The sequence below is a fragment of the Kogia breviceps genome, chromosome 19, assembly GCF_026419965.1.
Source record: "Kogia breviceps isolate mKogBre1 chromosome 19, mKogBre1 haplotype 1, whole genome shotgun sequence".
NCBI lineage: Eukaryota > Metazoa > Chordata > Mammalia > Artiodactyla > Physeteridae > Kogia > Kogia breviceps.
The window spans coordinates 29,284,168-29,305,984 of record NC_081328.1 but is presented as its reverse complement, the minus strand read 5'-3'; positions in this window follow the sequence as shown (position 1 = coordinate 29,305,984).

The following is a 21,817-nucleotide window of genomic DNA, read 5'->3' as shown; positions in this document are numbered from 1 at the left end:
AATTCATTGAAGGCTGACAGTGGCACTGGATGAAAACCAAGGCTTTGTGAGTATCTGGATGGATATCTGGAAAAGTAGTAAAGTTATTTTCTGTTTTTTAAAGTACTGACAGATCCAAGGGGGAAAGTAAATGCTTTTACCTCTTTTTAATGTCCAAGTTCAGAATACATGACACTGTGATATCCTTCAAAGTGTGATAAAGAATTTCTTGTAATACCCTAGCAAGGCCAGTCGAGTTACTGATAGCCCATTGTGGGGAATTTTGCATTACTTCAGAGTGCATAGATAAATGATAAATTTTGTAGTCTGTCACTAGGAAATGTGAAGGTCTCTTTCTAAATGTTTAGCTGGTAACTGATTGACAATTTTCAATATCACACTCCCCTCCCCCCTCTGACACCACTACCACAGTGAGTGGTTTGAGAATGAGAAAAAGAAAAATGAGAAATGAGAAATGAGAAAATGAGAATGAGAAAAAAAGATCTCAAATTTTTGGAGCTCAACAACCACATTAAAATACAGTTATTACATATAACATGATAGCTATTACTTATTCTAAAAATAAAAATCATCTTGTAAAGAACAGAGTGAACACTTTTATCAACACATTTTGTCTTGTGATTAAATATTAGACATAGGACATTTTAGCAGTTATGTCCTTTTAAATATTGCTTTCACCTTGGATCTAATACTGAGGTTGCAGAGCATTTTTCCTTAAAATCAAGTAGCTTGAAATTGTACATGTACTGTCAGTACAATCAGGGAAGGTAAAATGGAGAATTGACCACTTATATGTTTCAAAAACACCACCTAAGTGTCATAAGCAGAGTAACCTTTTCCTCAAGATTCCTTCAAATATTATTGTAAATCAAATCATGTAGTTAAATGTTTGCTATTTATTCCATGTACCTTTAAAATATATTATTTGTGTAGTACTAAACTCAAGTCATGTCTAGAATTCTTTCTCTTAATGAGTGTTTCAAAAATAACTACTGATAAACTATTTTTATGAAACTCTAAGGATCAAATCTCAGAAGCCATTATTTATATGATGAACCTATGACTTTCCAAATTGCCTTGAAATACTGTGCAGAAACTCTCTTTTTGCCTTTTGTATTTGCTTTATTCTTGCATGGCAAGTTGCTATGTACTGTAAAAAACAAATCTCAAAGCAAAAAAAAAAAAAAGGAGTGTTATTAGATATCTCTGTTCACATCCAAGATTTTACTTAATGATTAAACAGCAATATCTTAGATGAAGTTATTAGTGAATGAACTTAGTAACAAAGGTATTTAAACTGTTGGAAATACTTTTTAAAGATTTTTACTAATTTATTTGGTAGGAATGGACTCTACTTAAAGAGTCTCTAATGTACAACACACACTCTCAGAAATATTTTAAATATTGACTTTTATCACAATGTACAGTAAAACACACAGAAAGTGACTTACCCAGCATACCCTTCTCAGAGTATATTGAGAATGTAATTGGCATGATTCTCACTTCTAGCAATTAGCTGTCTTAAGTGAATACAAGGTAGATTTACACATGGTGGAAATATAATGACCAGATTGCTTAAGCCAATTACTGTATATGGAAATGCTACATGACATAAGGTTTTACAATAGAAAAACACATTTGAAATAAGACTGGTGCTGAGATACATAGAATAACCTTAGTGTATATAAACAACATCATATCATCATGAAAATCCAGTGAGAAGTACAAAGGTTTACATAGTTTTTCAGTTTGAAACATAACCTAATCTTAAATATTCTATTCATGTTTATCATAGGAAATTTATTTTTCACATAACCTATTGCATTTATTTTCAATATTGACTTATAAATCCATTATTTTACAATCATAAATTATATATATAAATTTATAGTATACATACACATCTGTGTGTGTACTTGTGTGTCTGTGTATGTGTGTGTATATATATCACGTTTGTATCTGTTTATGTGTGTGTTTCTATTCATCATGTTACTTTGGAGATTAAAATTTCACAGGTCAGGTTTTTAACCAAGGTTAGTTACTTCCAAAACATTATACAAGATGATATTGAGTTTGTATTTACCTGTTTAGAAAAACACACACATAATATTAGTCTAGTAGTTTATAAAATTAGAAGCTTCCTTAAATATCACTCATTTTATTTTAAGGATGAGGTAATTACGCTTAAATGATTATCCAAAGCTGAACAGCTTATTTCTGAACTCAGTCCCAGGCCAGGTCTCCTTTCTCCATCTTAGTTCCCTCATATTGCCCCACCACGTACCAAAAAGTTTCTTCGATCTACCCACTCATATTTAAACTCAAGCTATATTGTTTTGTGACAGTACTAAAAGGCAAATTCAGCTAAAACTACTCATTTGGTTTTATAGTAGCTCCACACATGGAAGAGAAGATAATTTGATGCTTATGGATAAGAGTAGTGAAATTAAAATAGTTACAGTAGAGCTCCATAATAACTTAATAGTAGTGATGAAATCTGATAAGACAAAATACTTGCTTCCCCAGACTTACCACCTAGGGGTGGCAGTTCATTTGTGTCCAGAATAATTGATGTGTTGCATTAAATTCCTCACAAATGAGAATATACCCAAGGGTGCATATCAAATACATTATATATTACTAGTGAAAGCATTTGGACCTGGAATCCTTTCTGTGGAAAGGTTTTGATAACAAGTTCAATTAAAATAACAGATGTATGGATAAAAAATACATTATATAAATATTTACAACATGAACATCCATTTAAGGATTAACATAAAATAATTATTTTCATTTCATGAGTTTTTTTCTTTGATGTTTCAAACAATACCATTTGTTAATTTCTTTTCACTATTTTCTTTCAGAAAACTGCATTTTGTTTTTTGCTCTAACACGTCACCCTACATCTTCCTTTACACTTTATAAATGTAAATTTTGCAAAAGTGTTATTTTTTCTGTTGTATTCACTGCTCATTTTCTAAATATCTGCATGTAGTTTCCTAGTTGAGTTTGAAATTGTTTTACCTCCTGATCATTTTGAGTATTAATGTTAGAGAGACAAAGTGGTGACAGAGACATGTTGTGTCTAGCTGCACAGCACAGCCTAGAGGTACTTAAGCCTCCATTACTGAAATATTCAGAAAAATCATGTTAATATTGGCTTACAATGGTCCAGATATTTAAAATTTATTAATCATATTAGCACTTAATAGTTAGATTTTTTTAAAAACTGATTATTTACTTTAGTGATCTTCTAGGATATCTAGAGAGGCAAAACAAAACTATTTAGAAACTCTACCATATATACATTTATAATGTTTTCAAAGGTCCTTGATCTAGGGGTTCAAGAAAAGTGAATCCATATTTACTTGGCCAGATGTTTTACAAATATTATCTTACTTTAATCAAATATAATTATATCATTAAGGCAGAAAAATCTGCCAAGAAATTAAATTATATCTGTCTCTTTGGCAATTACTTGCCTGCAAGTAAGAAACTCATTTGTGTGGTAAATAACTGCCCTACCACAGCTCCCCTCTTCTTCCTATTTCCAGATCCAAGTAAAAATGCAACAGCTCCTACCCTTTTCAGTATCATCACATCCTTCTCTCCTTAATCTGCCTTTTAAAATGCTCTTTCATTTAGATCAAATTTTCTATCTTACTCTCTAACTTTGTTAGTTATTCATTTTTCAGACCTCATCTTCTACTCAAGCGTTGTGATTTAAATTAGTTGTATGAATATTTCATATCTTCTTTGCTCCTCTTGAAATATTCTCCTCTGAGAATCATCTGTGCATTTTAAACTTCCTTTCCAATCTAGCATGATATCTAACAGATATTATCTAATAAAACAATTAGATAGTTATAGCCTTTATTGTTGAAATTCCTTGTTTACATCATACTTTCCAAATTCTTTATATTATTCCAAACCTGTCTACTCTTTACTTCTGCCAAAGATCCTTAAGGTTTCATTTTCTAACTTCCAAAACTTAAACTTCACTAGCTTTAATGGCATTAATGGAATGAAAATTGTCTCATGGTTTCTCAACTTTATTTGTATTGCTGACACTTCTGTGTTTATTACACATTAGCCAATTCTCATCAGGTCACAGTAGGACTCAAGAAACACTATTTCCCTCCAGATTATTTATTTCATAATTCTCCCTTCTAGGTACAATTTCCCTTCATAATACATAATTGAAATTTCTCTTCTCCAATTATTCAGCTCACTGTAATGTACAACCTGCGTATAGAATCTTGGGTTATAGAAGTCAAAAGGTGTTTGACTCCTTATGGGTATAATAGAATTTGCCCTCATAAAAGATTAGGATCATTGAGTCAAATATTGTTATTTCACCTATGGCTTACTTTATCCTTTTGATCTTCTTGCAGATCTTTTGTGGTAGTCCTGTGTACTTCCTAAAGCCTTGGTCTCCATCTACTCCCTATATGTCCTCACCTTAGTGCCCACCTTGGTTCTGTATCACTCCATTCCCAGCCATTTGATTGACTTTTTCTTATTTAGGTGTAGTGGAAGAGGGCTGGATAAACTGATTCCTGTACCAAGGAGATCTGATTAATTGATTGATTATTCCTTCTTTTTAATAGAGCCCCATGCATCTCACTATGGTAGTCACCTTCATTTATCTGCATAAAAACATTTCACCTTCTAAGCTAATATTAGAAAATCAGATATGGTAGAAAAGTCTTATTTCTTCATCTTTTTCTCCTTGAAGTGCATTCTGTGCTACTTGTTTCTGAGCGCACAGTTTCCTAATTTGTGGGTAGAACAGTTCTGTGTTATTGGGAGTCTACTGGGTTTCAGAAGTGGATCTAATACGGCCTCTACATAAAGTATACACCCATCTGTGAAACACTGTGCAATGAAAGTTTTCTGTAAATATAAAATTGCTCTAAACTCTCTCCCAGTCTGGGAACTGTGTGTAATACAGAGAAATTATTAATTCAGTCAAACAAGAGCTTTTTAAGGCAAAACATTGTTTTAAAATCCCCAATTTGAGAAATTGGTTTTTTCTTACTTGATATTTAAACATCAGATATTACAAAAATGATTTCCTCTCTAAAGAATTATGTCTTCAGTGTTTCATTGATAGTGTTTCCCTTTCTTAAGCATTATAAATGGTGATCATCGTACTGTGAGTTATGGATATGGGGACTCAAATCAGTAACTGTCTCACTCTCACAGTCTAATACAAGATATCAAATGTATAGTCTTGTGTTTTCAATATGGCCACACATTAGGCTTGCTTGCAATTGGGTATTCCTTTTAAATGCTTCTTTCCCTCCAAATACATCACCTTTGTGAGTTCCATATCTTTATTCAAAGAACTTCCTCCCACTTGATGTTTCTTAGTCTTCCTCTTTGTTACCTATTTTAAAAAGAAGATCTATCCTTCTTTCTCAGAGAATTTCTAAAACAGTCACCACCTATTTTTGACAGTCAGACCCCAGCAGATCACGTCAGTACACACTCACTATTCATTGTTCACTCTGGAATGACTGAAGAGATGATTGAATTAGAAGTAAAACTGCTGTGGTAGTAAGAACTTTATTACATTTTCTGAAATTTCCAGTAAGGAAAATCTCAGTAGCAATTTGTCTTAAGCAGCTGCACAACCCCCAACAAGAGTATATACAGCCAGTATGTATAAGGCTGATGAAGGGTCAGAATCAAGATTCTCAGTTAAAATTCTTTGAGTTTTGAGCACTTAACTGGAGCATAGGGAAAGGAGGTGGCGTTGGGGAGTAAGAGACTCTGGGGTCAGTTTTAAATTGTGAAGAAAAGGAAAGGAAGCTATTTTCCACTACTTCTGCACAAGCCTACTGTTTTTCATAAAGCTCATTCTAAGAGCCCTTAGTGATAGTATCCCAAAGACAAAATATAGTAGAAACTACATTTAGGGTAAAATATTTGATAAAAGTTTGTAATTGCAGCTTCCATGGTGGCACAGTTGTTGAGGGTCTGCCTGCCCCCTGATGCAGGGGACACGGGTTCGTGCTCCAGTCTGGGAAGATCCCACATGCCGCGGAGCGGCTGGACCCGTGATCCATGACTGCTGAGCCTGCGTGGCCGGAGCCTGTGCTCTGTAACGGGAGAGGTCACAACTGTGAGAGACCCATGTAACGCAAAAAAAAAAAAAAGTTTGTAATTGGACATCAAATCTTGGCTGACATGAGGGAAGCCAGTCAAGTATATTAATAGAGACTGGTTACTTAGCAAATCAATAAGTATCTGATTTATAAATTGACTTAATTTGTTCCATAACTTGAGTCCATTCTCTATTCAAATATGGGGTATCCATAATATAAGCGAAAAAACATGACTAATCAGAAATAAAAAGATGTGATGGAGTCCAAGCTCTAATTTTTCCAGGACATATAAATTTAAGTAAAAACTTTCTCAACTTAAGAAAAATTGGAATGATAATTCATAACTCAAAATATTTTTGTGAGAATCAAATGATTAAGGAAAGGAAAATGCTTTATAACCATAGGATATGTTATAAATATATGTTACTACTACTCCCCAAACACCTTGGTTTAAACTAGCTACTTTTCTGGTTCTATTTAAGTAGGTTTTTCTCATTCCTATTGCTCTGTAATCATTCATGCCATTTCTCTTACTTAGAATGTGATGTAATCCAAACTGATGATATGCTGTTATGTAAGAAAGGGTTTCAATTTTCATGGATTCATATTATAGATCTCTTATAGACTTTGTCATATAAAGAACTATTTTCAAATTTGCAAGGAAATACTGGGTAGGTATTTTTAGTCTGCTACTGAGCCCATATTTACATTTATGTAATTAGTATGAAGGAGAACTTAGTATGCCCCAGATTATATTTATTTATTTATCCATGCATACGTACATTCACCCCATCAGTCACTTCTTTTACTATTAACATGCTTTGCTATTAACACCTATTTGAAGTCCCTACCCATTTTCAAGGCCTACTTCAGGTGTCATCTCTACAGGCCTCATTGATCTTTGCCTCTTTAGAATTCCCAGGAAATGTGCAATTATTTCTCATGCATACATCTTGACTTTTGTTATGTGCTCGGAAAGATTAAATAAAAGGATATAGGCTTAGGTGAAATAGAGAATCTGAGTTGAAATCCTATGAGCTGGGGGTGGGATCAAGATGGCACCAGAGGCCACCACCAATGGACACACCAAAACTACAACTACATATAGAACAAGTCTCTCTGAGAATGACCTGAAGACTAGCAGAATAGCTCTTCAACTAAGATATAAATATAAAGCCACATTGAGTTGGATATAAGGGACAGAGATACTATCAAGTCAGGACACACACCCTCAGCACAATGACCCGTAAATTATAGGGAATATCACAAATGTGGAGGTCTTCTCTATGGAGTGATGAGTTTGAGTCCCACATCAGATACCCCACTGTGGAGGCCAGCACAAGGAAGATAAGTCCCCCTCTTATCTGGCTTTGACAACCAATGTGGTATACATCCAGAAGAGCTGGAGGGCTATAGGAAATCAAGACCCTACTATTAAAGGATTCGTGCACAAACTCACTCCAAGTCCCAGAAGAGAGCCAACAGTTTGACAAGGGCCTGGAGCTCTATGCAGCCTGCCAAGGCCAAGCCAGCATGGCCCAGGCTCGCACCTGCTACAGCTCCAACCATCCCATTAAGGTAACCTCAGCCTGGCCTGGTGCACCCTGAAAAAACTGCCCACTCCAACTCCAGTCTTCCTGACAGAGTTGTTCCAGACCAGTGCACTCCAGGACCCCTCTCCCCCTTTGCTGATGTCTTATCCAGCCCCAGCTGGCCTGCCAAAGCCACCCGGCACATGGCAGTCTACACAAGGAATGCTCCCACACAACAGCATCTTGGCCTTCAAGAGAAAGAGAGGTAACTGTTTTGCTTAATTCATAGGGAAAAAAACCCACAAAAAAGTCAAAGAAAATGAAGAGAAAGAGGAATATGTTCCAAATGAAAGAGCAAGATAAAAACCCAGAAGTAAACTCTAATAGAGATAAGTAACTTACCAGATAAAAAGTTCAAAGTAATGGTCATAAATATGTTAACTGAACTTTGGACAAGAATAGAGGAACACAGTGGAAAATTCAACAGAGTTAGAATATATGAGAAATAACCTACCGAAGCTGAAGAATACAATAACTGAAAAGAAAAATACACTAGAGGGTTCCCCTGGTGGAGCAGTGGTTAGGAGTCCACCTGCTGATGCGGGAGATGTGGGTTCATGCCCTGGTCCGGGAGGCTCCCACATGCTGTAGAGTGGCTGGGCCCATGGGCCATGGCCACTGGGCTGTGCATCTGGAGCCTGTGCTCCACAACGGGAGGGGCCAGCGGTGAGGCCTGCATATCACTATATATATATATATATATATATATATATATATATATATATATATATATACACTAGAGATGACAGCAAATTAGTTGATACAGATGAACGTATGAGCAATCTGAAATACAAAATAGTGGAAATCAATGAATCAGAACATACAAAAAAATTTTAAATGAGAAGAGTTTAAGGGACTTCTGGGACAATGTCAAGCATACTAATATTCACATTAAGGGGTCCTGGAGAGAGAAGAGATAAAGGTGCAAAAAAATTATTTGAAGAAATAATGGCTAAAAATGTCCCTAACTTAGAGAAGGACACAGATATCCAGGTCCAGAAAGCACAGAGAGTCCCTAAAAAGATGAACACAAAGATATCTACACTAAGATATATAATAATAAAATGGCAAAATTTAAAGATAAAGATAGAATTTTAAAGGCAGTAAGAGCAAAACAACTACTCACATACAAGGGAATCCCTTCAAGGCTATCAGATGATTTTTTTCAATGGACACTGCAGGCCATGAGGGAGTGTCATGATATATTTAAAATACTTAAAGGAAAAAAAGATACAACCCAGAATACTCTACTTGACAAAATTGTCATCCAGAATTGAAGAAGAGATAATGAGTGGCCCAGTAATCAAAACAGTATGTCACTGGCATGAACACAGACACATAGATCATTGGAAGAGGATAGAGGCCCAGAAATAAACCCATACATTTATGGTCAAGTAATTTATGACAGAGGAGGAAAAAATATAGAACCTACTGAAGAAATTTCAACTGATATGGAGTTAATATCCAATATATATAAAGAACTCATACAACTCAATATTTTAAAAATCCAATTATAGAAACATGGGCAGGAGACCTGAGTAGACATTTTTCCAAAGAAGACATGCAGATGGCCAACAGGCACATCAAAAGATGTTCACAGTCACTAATGATCAGAGAAAAGCTGATCAAAACCACAATGGCTGCCAGAATGGTTATTATAAAAAATATAAAAAAGAACAAGTGTTGGCAAGGATGTTGAGAAAAGGGAGCCCTTGTGCACTGTTGGTGGATTAAATTAAAAATATCAATAGAACTACAATACAATCCAGAAATTCCACTTCTAGGTATTTCTCTGAAGAAAACAAAAGCACCAATTCAAAAAGATATATGTATCATAATGTTCATTGAAGTATTATTTATAATAGCCCAAGATATGGACACAACCTAAGTATCTATTGATAGATGAATAAAGATGTGGTATATATATATAATGGAATTATACTCAGCCATGAAGAAGAATGAAATCTTGCCATTTCTGACAACATGATGAACCCAGAGGGTCAGTATTAGGCTAAGTACAATGAGTCAGACAGAGAATCACAAATAGCATATGATTTTGCTTTTGTGTGATATTTAAAAACAAAACAAAACAAATGCACAAACATGACAAAACAGAAAGAGACTCAGATTCAATAAAGTGATGTTTGCCAGAGATAGGTGAAATAGGGGAAGGTGATTAAGAGTTACAAACTTTCAGTTATAAAATAAATGAGTAGTGGGGATGTAATGCAGAGCATAAGGAGTACTGTCAATAATACTGTAATAACATTGTATGGAGATAGATGGTATCTAGACTTACTGTAGTGGTGATCATTTCATAATGTATAAAAATATCTAATCATTATGTTGTACACCTGAGGCTAATATAATATTATAAGTCAACTATACTTCAATTTAGAAATCCTATGACTGTATTAGCATAAAAGAATAAACTCTCCAGTGTCAGTTTCCTCATCTGTAGATAATAAAATATTAATATAGGTTTTTAAGGTTTTAATAAAAAGAGCTTTTATGAAATAATCTAGCATAGTGTTTAAATTATAGCAAATATTAATATTTTAGTTCCTCCTTATCAATCATCTGTTTCCCTCTGTTAGGTCTTCCAAAATAATAAGAGTAATAAAAATCGTATACTGGTTTAATTTGAAAATCAAAAACTGATGAGTATTTTATGTAACAGAGTAGCAACACCAAATGTTGGAATGGATAAATATAACCAGTAATAATTTCTAAAATGAATGAGGCTTCTGGTCTAGGTGGAATGCTTAGAGTAAGGCTCAGGATTATGAATTTTTAAGTGCTTCCATGTGATTTTGTTCTTCTGTATAAAATATCTTAAGAAATATTGTTAAAGAGTAATTTCCAAGTTAGTCACTATGTCCTGCCAAAATTATAAAACAACAGCTAACTCTTTGAAGGTTTCACACAATAACATCTCTATTATTGCCCTATAGAAAAATCTGGGTAAAGACAAGGGTAATAGATTTCACACACACAAACATGCAAAAATTATCCTCATACACTAATAATAAACCCCATAATATTTTCACTTTACAACCATATTCTCCATTGGGTATGGTACTTATCAAGGAATAGTTGACTTGGTAGTGATCGTTTTTGTGTTCTATCAATTGAGTCTTCCAAGAATGTGGCACATTTCAAAATAAATCAGCTGCAGGCAATAATCATTTTATTTTATTCAGTGTTCCAGACTGTATATTTTAATTGTATAAGTAAAAAAGAGGAGGACCTTCAAGATGGTGGTAGAGTAAGACATGGAGATCACCTTCCTTGTCACAAATACATCAAAAATACATCTACATGTGGAACAACTCCTATGGAACACCTACTGAATGCTGGCAGAAGATTCTCAGACTTCCCAAAAGACAAGAAAATCCCATGTACCTGGGTAGGACAAAAGAAAAAAACAGAGAGAAAATAGTGACGGGACCAGCACCCCTGGAAGGGAGGTGTGAAGGAGTAAGTTTCCATACACTACAAAGCCCCTTCACTGGTGGAGACAAGAAGTGGGTGGGGGGAAGCATTGGAGTCACAGAGGAGAGCACAGAGATAGGGGTGCAGAGGGCAAAGCAGAGAGATTCCCACATAGAGGATCAGTGCTGACCAGCACTCACCAGCCTGAGCTGCTTGTCTGATCACCTGCTGGGGTGGGTGGGGGTTGGGAGCTGAGGCTCGGGTTTCGGAGGCCAGATCCCAGGGAGAAGACTGGGGATGGCTGTGTGAACACAGCCTGAAGGGAACTAGTGATCCACAGCTACCCAGGAGGGAGTCCAGGAAAAAATCTGGACCTGCCTAAGAGGCAAGAGACTGTTGTTTCTGGGTGCATGAGACGAGGAGATTCAGGGCACCACATAAATGAGCTCCAGAGATGGGTGTGAGCTGCAGCTATCAGTGTGAATACCAGAGATGGACATAAAACGCTAAGGCTGCTGTTGCAGTCACCAAGAATCCTGTGTGCACGCACAGGTCACTATTCATACCTCTCCACCCAGGAGCCTGAGCAGCCGGCCACTGCCAGGGTCCCATAATCCAGGGACAACTTCCCTGGGGGAACACAGCATGCCTCAGGCTATGGCAACGTCAAGCTGGCCTCTGCTGTTGCAGGCTTGCCCTACATTCTGTAACCCTCCCTCTCCCCAGCCTGAATGAGCCAGAGGCCCCTAATCAGCTACTAATTTAACCCTCTCCTGTCTGGATGAAGAACAGACACCAGAGGACAACCTAGATACAGAGGTGGTGCCAAATCCAAAGCTGAACTTGGGGAGACATGCAAACAAAGAAAAGAAAGGGAAACTAATCCATGCAGTCTCAGGAGCAGTGGATTAAATCCCCACAATCAACTTGATGTAGCCTGCATCTGTGGAATACCTGAATAGACAACAGATCATCCCAAGTTGAGGCAGTAGAATTTGGAAGCAACAGTAGACTTGGGGTTTGCTATATGCGACTGTCTAGTTTCTTATTTATATGTTTATCCTAGTTTAGTTTTTAACACTTCTTAGCACTGGTGGATTTCCTTATTGGTTTTGTTGCTCTCTTTTTTTTTATTACTTTAGTTTTTATTTTAATTATATATATATATATATATATTTAAAGTTTTTTATTTTAATAAATTTATTTAATTTATTTTCTTTCTTTCCTTTTTTTTCCCCTCTTTTCTTCTGAGCTGTGTGGTCTTGGTGATCTGGCCAGGCGTCAGGCCTGAGCCTCGGAGGTGGAAGAGCCAAGTTAAGGACATTGGACCACCAGAGACCTCCCGACCCCATGTAATATAAATCAGTGAGAGCTCTCCCAGAGATCTCAGCCTCAATGCTAAGAACCATCTCCACTCAATGATGAGCAAGCTCCAGTGCTGGACACCCTATGCCAAGCAACTAACAAGAGGGGAAAACAACCCCACCAATTAGCAGAGAGGTTGCCTAAACTCATACTAAGTTCACAAACACAACAAAACACACCAACAGAAGCAGACCTGCCCATCAGAAGGACAAGATCCAGCTCCAGCCACCAGAACACAGGCACCAACCCCCTCCACCAGAAGCCTACACAACCCACTGAACAAACCTCACCACTGGGGGCAGACACCAAAAACAACAGGAACTACAAACCTGTAGCGTGTGAATAGGAAACACCAAACACAGTAAATTAAACAAAATGAGAAGACAGAGAAATACACAGTAAATGGAGGAGCAAGGTAAAAACTGACCAGACCAAACAAATGAAGAGGAAATAGGCAGTTGAACTGAAAAAGAGTTCAGAGTAATAGTAAAGATGATCCAAAATATTAGAAATAGAATGGAGAAAATATAAGAAACGTTTCACAAGGACCTAGAAGAACTAAAAAGCAAAAAACAATGATGAACAACACAATAAATGAAGTTAAATATTCTCTAGAAGGAATCAATAGCATAAATACTTGAGGCAGAAGAACAAATAAATGACCTGGCAGAAAAAATAGTGGAAATAACTAATACAGAGCAAAATAAAGAATGAAAAGAACTGAGGACAGATTCAGAGATCTCTGGGACAACATTAAATGTACCAACATTTGAATTATAGGAGTCCCAGGAGAAGAAGGGTAAAAGAAAGGGACTGAGAAAATATTGTAAGAGATTATAGTTGAAAACTTCCCTAATACAAGAAAGGAAATAGTCAAGCAAGTTCAGGAAGTGCAGAGAGTCCCATACAGGATAAATCCATGGAGAAACAGGCCAAACACATATTAATCAAACTATCAAAAATTAAATACAAAGAACAAATATTAAAATAATCAAGGGTAAAGCAACAAATAACACACAAGGGAATCCTCATAAGGTTAACAGCTCATCTCTCAGCAGAAACTCTGCAAGCCAGAAGGGAGTGGCAGGACATATTTAAAGTGATGAAAGGGAAAAACCTACAACCAAGATTATTCTACCCAGCAAGGATCTCATTCAGATTTGATGGAGAAATTAAAACTTTTACAGAGAAGCAAAAGCTAAGATAATTCAACACCACCAAACCAGCTTTACAACAAATGCTAAGGAACTTCTCTAGGCAGGAGACACAAGAGAAGGAAAAGGCCTACAAAAACAAACTGAAAACATTTCAGAAAATGGTAATAGGAACATACATATCAATAATTACCTTAAATGTAAATGAATTAAATGCACCCACCAGAAGACATTGAATGGATACAAAAACAAGACCTTTATATATGCTGTCTACATGAGACCCACTTCAGATCTAGGGAAACATACAGACTGAAAGTGAGGGGATAGAAAAAGCTATTCCATGCAAATGGAAATCAAAAGAAAGCTGGAGTAGCAATTCTCATATCAGACAAAATAGACCTTAGAAAAAAGACTATTACAAAAGACAAAGAAGGACACTACATAAAGATGAAGGGATGAATCCAAGAAGAAGATATAACAATTGTAAATTTTTATGCAGCCAGCATCAGAGCACCTCAATATATAAGGCAAATACTAACAGCCATAAAAGGGGAAATTGACAGTAACACAATCATAGTAGATCCTAACACCCCACTTTCACCAATGGAAAGATCAACCAAAATGAAAATGAATAAGGAAAGACAAGCTTCTAATGACACATTAATCCAGATGGACTTAATTGATATTTATAGGACATTCCATCCAAAAACACAGAATACACTTTCTTCTCAAACGCTCATGGAACATTCTCCAGGATAGATCATATCTTGGTAAATTTAAGAAAATTGAAATTGTATCAAGTATTTTTTCTGACAACAATGCTATGAGACTAGATATCAATTACAGGAAAAAATCTGTAAAAATTACAAACACATGGAAGCTAAACAATACACTACGAAATAGTCAAGAAATCACTGAAGAAATCAAAGAGGAAATCAGAAAATACCTAGAAACAAATGACAATGAAAACACAATGGCCCAAGACCTATGGGATGCAGTTCTAAGAGAGAAGTTTATAGCAACACAATCCTACCTCAAGAAACAAGAACAATCTCAAATAAACAACCTAACCTTACACTGAAAGCAATTTGAGAAAGAAGAACAAAAAAACCCAAAGTTATCAGAAGGAAAGAAATCATAAATATCAGATCAGAAATAAATGAAAAAGAAATAAAGGAAACAATAACAAAGATCAATAAAACTAAAAGCTGGTTCTTTGAGAAGATAAAATTGATTAATCATTAGCCAGACTAATCAAGAAAAATAAGGGAGAAGACTCAAATCAACAGAATTAGAAATAAAAAAGGAGAAATAACAACTGACACTGCAGAAATGCAAAGGAACATGAGAGATTACTACAAGCAAATATATGCCAATAAAATGGACAACCTGGAAGAAGTGGACAAATTCTTAGAAAAGCACTACCTTCTGAGACTGAGCCAGGAAGAAATAGAAAATATAACAGACCAATCACAAGCACTGCAATTGAAACTATGATTAAAAATCTTCCAACAAATAAAAAGTCAAATATCAAATAAGTTAAATATCAAATATTTAAAGAAGAGCTAACATCTGTTCTTGTCAAACTCTCCCAAAATATAGCAGAGGGAGGAACACTCTCAGACTCATTCTACGAGGCCACAATCACACTGATACCAAAAACTAGACAAAGATGTCACAAAAAAAGAAAACTACAGGCCAATATCACTAATGAACATAGATGTGAAAATCATCAACAAAATACTGAGAATGGACTTGAGGACATTGGGAAGGGGAAGGATAAGCTGGGATGAAATGAGTCAGTGGCACTGGCATGTATACAGTACCAAATGTAAAATAGATATCTAGTCGGAAGCAGCCACATAGCACAGGGATGATCAGCTTAGTGCTTTGTGACCACCCAGAGGTGTGGGATAGGGAGGGTGGGAGGGAGAGGCAAGAAGAGGAGTATGGGGATATATGTATATGTATAGCTGATTCACTTTGTCATACAGCAGAAACTAACACAAATATGTAAAGCAACTATCTTCCAATAAAAATATTTTAAAAAAGAAAGAAAGAAAGAGGGAATCATCTCAAGAACCATTTTAGAGGTTTATTTGACAGAAGTTGACAGTTTTTGAATGAAAGAGAGGGAAGTCTTGTAATATCTGAGAAGTGTTTTTCTTAGGTTAATTCCTGAAAGATGGAACCATGAATCAAGATAGGGAACAAAAGAAGAGATGCAGACTTGAGGAGAAAGTCTCAGGAAAGTGGAATCGTGTATGAAATTGGATACAGCATTATAGTTTGAGCTCAAGCTATTTGCACCCTTCTCTGCTCAACCCACAGAAGCGGATTTCTCTACCATCAGGTTCTGGGAATTCTAGTATGTGAAGGATAAAAACAAAGGGATCTTCATTCATCTTCCAAGGAATGAAACCTTGGATTTAAGTACATCTCTCCAGGCATAAAAAGCATGGTTTTCCTAAGTGGTATCTCCCTCAGAAAGAGTAGTTCTGTATTTGACACTCTGTGTTTATGTTCTGTATTTGATCCTCTGGGTTTATCCTGTGTATATGAAGATGTTGTCCCAATGCACTTTTAAGCTTCAGTGCTTTAATCAAGCTGATTGTAAGTTATCAATGTATAAAAACATCTTAGTATAAGAAGCACTTGACATTTTAAAATAATGGCTTTTTGTTAACTACTGCTTATATACAGTGAGAATAAAGTCTCCACTGGAAACTTAATTGCATAGAGGAAACAGGTTTGATTGAAAATATATCAGCCCAATCCAGAGAGAAACAATGCATCCTACCACATACTGCATGAGAATATTCCATTCTTGAAAATATTGGTGTGTGAAAGAAAGTTTCATATTTACAGCAAACATTACAACCATACTGGAAATAAGTGAAGAACATTATTAATAATCTTTGAATTAACATTTTTATTATTAAAGTATTATAACAATAGTGCACATTTGAAAAATAGTTGGGGAAATATTTAATCCCCCACTCCTCAAATAAATACGAATGATTTTATATTTTTCCTTTCGGTCTTCTCTACATAATTGTGTATAGCTATCATAATAGCCTGCAATCTATTTCATGTACTTATTTTTCACTTAAGATATTAAAGGTGTTTCTATATTACTAAAAAAATAGTAAATGAATATTCTCCTCTCAGAAATTAAAACAAAGGAAGAATTCGAATAGGGTATATGACTGCATTATCTGTTGCATCTTTACCTAGAGTTAATGGCATTTTTTTGTATGACTTACTTTAGGGAAATAGTGAGGGGTCTATACCTTTAAATTGTGTATACTTTGCAGTAAAAATATATTGACAACCCACTGTTATAGGCATCAGCTCTGCAGTAGTCAGCAAAACATAAGCTCTTCATTTAGAGGAGCTTGTAATCTGGAGAGAGGCACAAGGCTAAAACCAATAATTATAAGCATCTAGGAATATATATAAGCATCTAGAAATCATGGGATTTCTTTTTTTTAAATTCTGTGATCAGATAACAAGGGAACATAATCAATCTAATTAATTGCAGCATGCAGAGGTAAAGGCGAGATTTAATTTCTCTCTAGTAACGCAAATATGTATTTCAACACTGCCTCTGTGTCAGGTGCTAAGTGATAAAGATAAGCAAAATCTAGCCTCTGTCCTTAAGGAGTTCACTGTCTAGTGGGGAAAACCAAAAATCAGTGTTAGCAATGATATGCTAGAGGTCCATATGTGAAACAAATATATGTCTTATTTTTAAAACCTATAAATATTTCAAACCCATAAGTATTATACTGTGCTTGAGTAGAAAACATAACACAGACTACTCTTTGAATACTATGCAAACAAAGACATTTGACCTCCTGTCTGTGACTGGAATATCAATAGTTTTTCTATTTGGAACCAGTATTATTCCTCTATGCCAAACAGCTACAGGTCATGCTCATGCCAACCCCTGCTGTTTGTTGGCACTCTCCACATGGCCTCATCATGCAGCATTCCCTACTGGTGTGGGAAGGACACTCTTTTCCACCTTAAAATCACTCTCCATTCATGTGCACAAAGCTTATGTGGTCCAGTGTGCCTAATGGCTTTCCTTGTTCTTTTTAGTGAAAAAGCACTTTCAAGATTTTTCTCAGTTTGAATTCCCAAAGACTCAGAGTGTACATGGCAGAAAACAATCTCAGAGATAGACTCCAAAATTACCTTCTGTCTTCAATAAATGGAACATTTCTATTAGTTCAACCAAATTGAAGTACCTACTTTCCCTAGATTTACTTTCCTTACAGAGGATGTCTTGTTCCCTCTCTCAAAATAGACTATTTTCAGACCCATCACACCACACCTCTAGACATGCTCAGATATACTTGATCCTCAGGTAAATAAGTCAAAGGTTGGTCTGGATTTTCTCCTTAGTACCCATCAACACACAGACTCACTCATCTTCCAGAAATTTGTCAAACTATTCAGTCTAAATCTTCATGATGTGCATTTTCACCCACTGCTACTCACTTTTTTCCTCCAAATAAACTGGAGACCATTTCAAATATAGTACATTTCCTCCAAGAGTATGATCTTTGCTCATTGAGAAACAAACAAAACAAACAAAACAAAACCACAAAGAGATTCATAGAGCTGGGAGAAATGTATCTTACCAGGAGGTACAGCTTTAAAACATGTCATACATGGGGCAATTAGTCCTCACTGTAAAAACAGTGATAGAAGAGAAACTTCTTATCTTCTCTCTAAAACGTCACTTTCATCTTTTCTTGACAGATTTCTTGACTTGCCTTTGTCAGTGTGTTTAGGTTGAGATTTGAGAAATCTGAATTAAGAACTTGCTTTTATTTGATATTTCACTTTTCATATGCAAATAAATGCAGTTTACTTCAGGATGGTTTCTTAGGAAGGTCCATCATATTGCCTTGCATTTTATCATCTGTCATGTACGTTTGTTATTTCAACCTTGCTTCCAGATCATGCTTTGTTGACCTCATTCTCCTGTGGTAGTATCTGGAGTGATAGTGATCAGAAAAGACAATTTAGGGTTGTCCATTCAATAATATACCAGCTTCTGCCTAGGGAAACTGAATAAGACAATGTTGCTAGTTTACATAGAAAAGTGGTTCTCAAGTGTTTTATCTATACCAGCATTATCTACACCAGCAGTATTACCTAGGTATTTGTTAAAAATGTAAATTCTCAACCCTTAACCCAGACTGACTTACTCAGAGAGTAAGACCCAGGAATCTGTGTTTTAACAGACATACTGGATAATTCTAATGCATGCTAAAATTTGAGAACAACTAAAAAAGAAGCAATGAAAGTCTCCTTTTCTCAGCAAATTTCTTGCTCTTTGCATCATCCTCAGTATTGCCTTTCTTTACTCAGTATCAATCATGATTGTTCATTAGACTTACACCTTAGTTTACTATCATCATTGTCATGCCTAATTACTCATATCACTAAGGGTTTTTATTTCTCCAGAGATGTAGAATTAAACTGTGTAGTTGGGTCTCCTCTTGAGACCTTTCATCCAACCATATGACAGATTTTATTGGGCCCTGTTTCCATCTATATATTGTGTGTGACTACCCTCCACTGCTGATCATTACTTCCTCTGCTTGGTATAGTTCTTAAATAAAAATAATATCTATATGACTTTCACCAATTCTCTGCTTCTACCTTACATCACTTATATAATGAGACAAAATCTATATCTACATTTTATAGGTATGTAATAGGGAATAACAAATCTGACTCCTTATTGGATCTGCTTCTTTTAGTTTAACCTTTGTATTCTATGGCTTTTGCTACAAGTTAATCATTAAGGGGATATTGCCCATAGCTTAACATATACATAATGGCCCATCTCTGGGAAACCTACCTCCATGCCTGAGTGTTAGGCTAAAATACCTTTGTTTAGCTAACAGGAAACCTCCTGACCAGGACCACTTAGAAAGAAGAAATTAACACATACCCTCTGGAGTCTGGCCAGAATTAAGAAATATTTGCAACAACTAATTGACTTTTTACTTTACCTCCTCACCTACCTCATTTTTGTTCTAGAAAAGAAACTAGCATCTAAACCCAGGCAAGATGGATCTTTGAGACACTAGTTCATCATTTTCTCAATCTATTGACTTTCTGAATAAAGTTACTATTCCTTGTCCCAACAACTTGCCTCTTGATTTATCAGCCTGTCTTGTGGTGAGAATTGAGAGCTTGAATTCAGTAATAGGCAGATGTATAATTAAAAGAAGAAACACAATACCACACTCTCCCAAATTTTAAAAATTAGCAAACAAATAAAACTCATTATAATATTTTTTTACAAAATTGTTTATTACAATTGCAGAGTCTTTTTTTAAAACATCTTTATGGGAGTATAATTGCTTTAAAATGTTGTATTAGTTTCTGCTGTATAACAAAGTAAAACAGCCATAGGTATACATATATCCCCTCCCTCTTGCATCTCCCTCCAACCTTCCCTATCCCACCCCTGTGGTTGGTCACAAAGCACGGAGCTCATCTCCCTGTGCTATGAGGCTGCTTCTCACTAGCTATCTATTTTATATTTGGTAGTGTATATATGTCCATGCCACTCTCTCACTTCATCTCAGCTTACCCTTCCCATGTCCTCAAGTCCATTCTCTACATCTGTATTTTTATTCCTGACCTGCCCCTAAGTTCTTAAGAACTTTTTTTTTAGATTCCATATATATGTGTTAGCATACAATATTTGTTTTTCTCTTTCTGACTAACTTCACTCTGTATGACAGACTCTAGGTCCATCAATCTCATTACAAATAAATTGACTTCATTTCTTTTTATGGCAGAGTAATATTCCACTGTACATATGTGTCACATCTTCTTTATCCATTCATCTGTCGATGGACACTTAAGTTGTTTCCATGTCCTGGCGATTGTAAATAGTGCTGCAATGAATATATTGGTACATGACTCTTTTTGTATTATGGTTTTCTCATGGTATATGGTCAGCAGTGGGATTGCTGAGTCATATGGTAGTACTATTTTTAGTTTTTTAAGGAACCTCCATAGTGTACTCCATAGTGGCTGTATCAGTTTACATTCCCTCCAACAGTGCAAGAGCATTCTCTTTTCTCCACACCCTCTCCAGCATTTATTGTTTGTAAATTTTTGATGAAGCCCATTCAGACAAGTGTGAGGTGATCCCTCATTGTAGTTTTGATTTGCATTTCTCTAATGATTAGTGATGCTGAGCATCCTTTCATGTGTTTGTTGGCAATCTGTATATCTTCTTTAGAGAAATGTCAATTTAGGTCTTCTGCCCAGTTTTGGATTGGGTTGTTTGTTGTTGTTGTTGTTGTTTATATTGAGCTGAATGAGCTGTTTGTACATTTTGGAGATTAATCCTCTGTCAGTTGTGTTATTTGCAAATATTCTCTCCCATTCAGAGCGTTGTCTTTTCATTTTGTTTATGGTTTCCTTTGCTGTGCAGAAGCTTTCAAGTTTCATTAGGTCCCATTTGTTTATTTTTGTTTTTATTTCTATTTCTCTAGGAGGTTGGTCAAAAAGAATCTTGCTGTGATTTATGACATAGAGTGTTCTGCTATGTTTTCCTCTAAGAGTTTGATGGTGTCTGGCCTTACATTTAGATCTTTAATCCATTTTGACTTTATTTTTTGTATACGGTGTTAGGGAGCGTTCTCATATCATTCTTTTATTTGTAGCTGTCCAGTTTTCCCAGCACTTCTTATTGAAGAGGGTGTCTTTTCTCCATTGTATATTCTTGCCTCCTTTATCAAACATAAGGTGATCATATGTGCATGGGTTTATCTCTGGGTTTTCATTGCTGTTCCATTGATCTATAATTCTATTTTTGTGCCAGTACCATACCATTTTGAAGACTGTAACATTGTAGTATAGTCTGAAGTCAGGGGACCTGATTCCTCCAGCTCTGTTTTTCTTTCTCAAGATTGCTTTGGCTATTCAGGGTCTTTCGTGTTTCTATAGAAATTGTGAAATTTTTTGTTCTATTTCTGGGAAAAATGCCATTGGTAGTGTGATAAAGATTGCATTGAATCTGTACATTGCTTTTGTTAGTATAGACATTTTGACAATATTGATCCTTCCAATCCAAGAATATGGTATATCTCTCCATCTGTTTGTATCACCT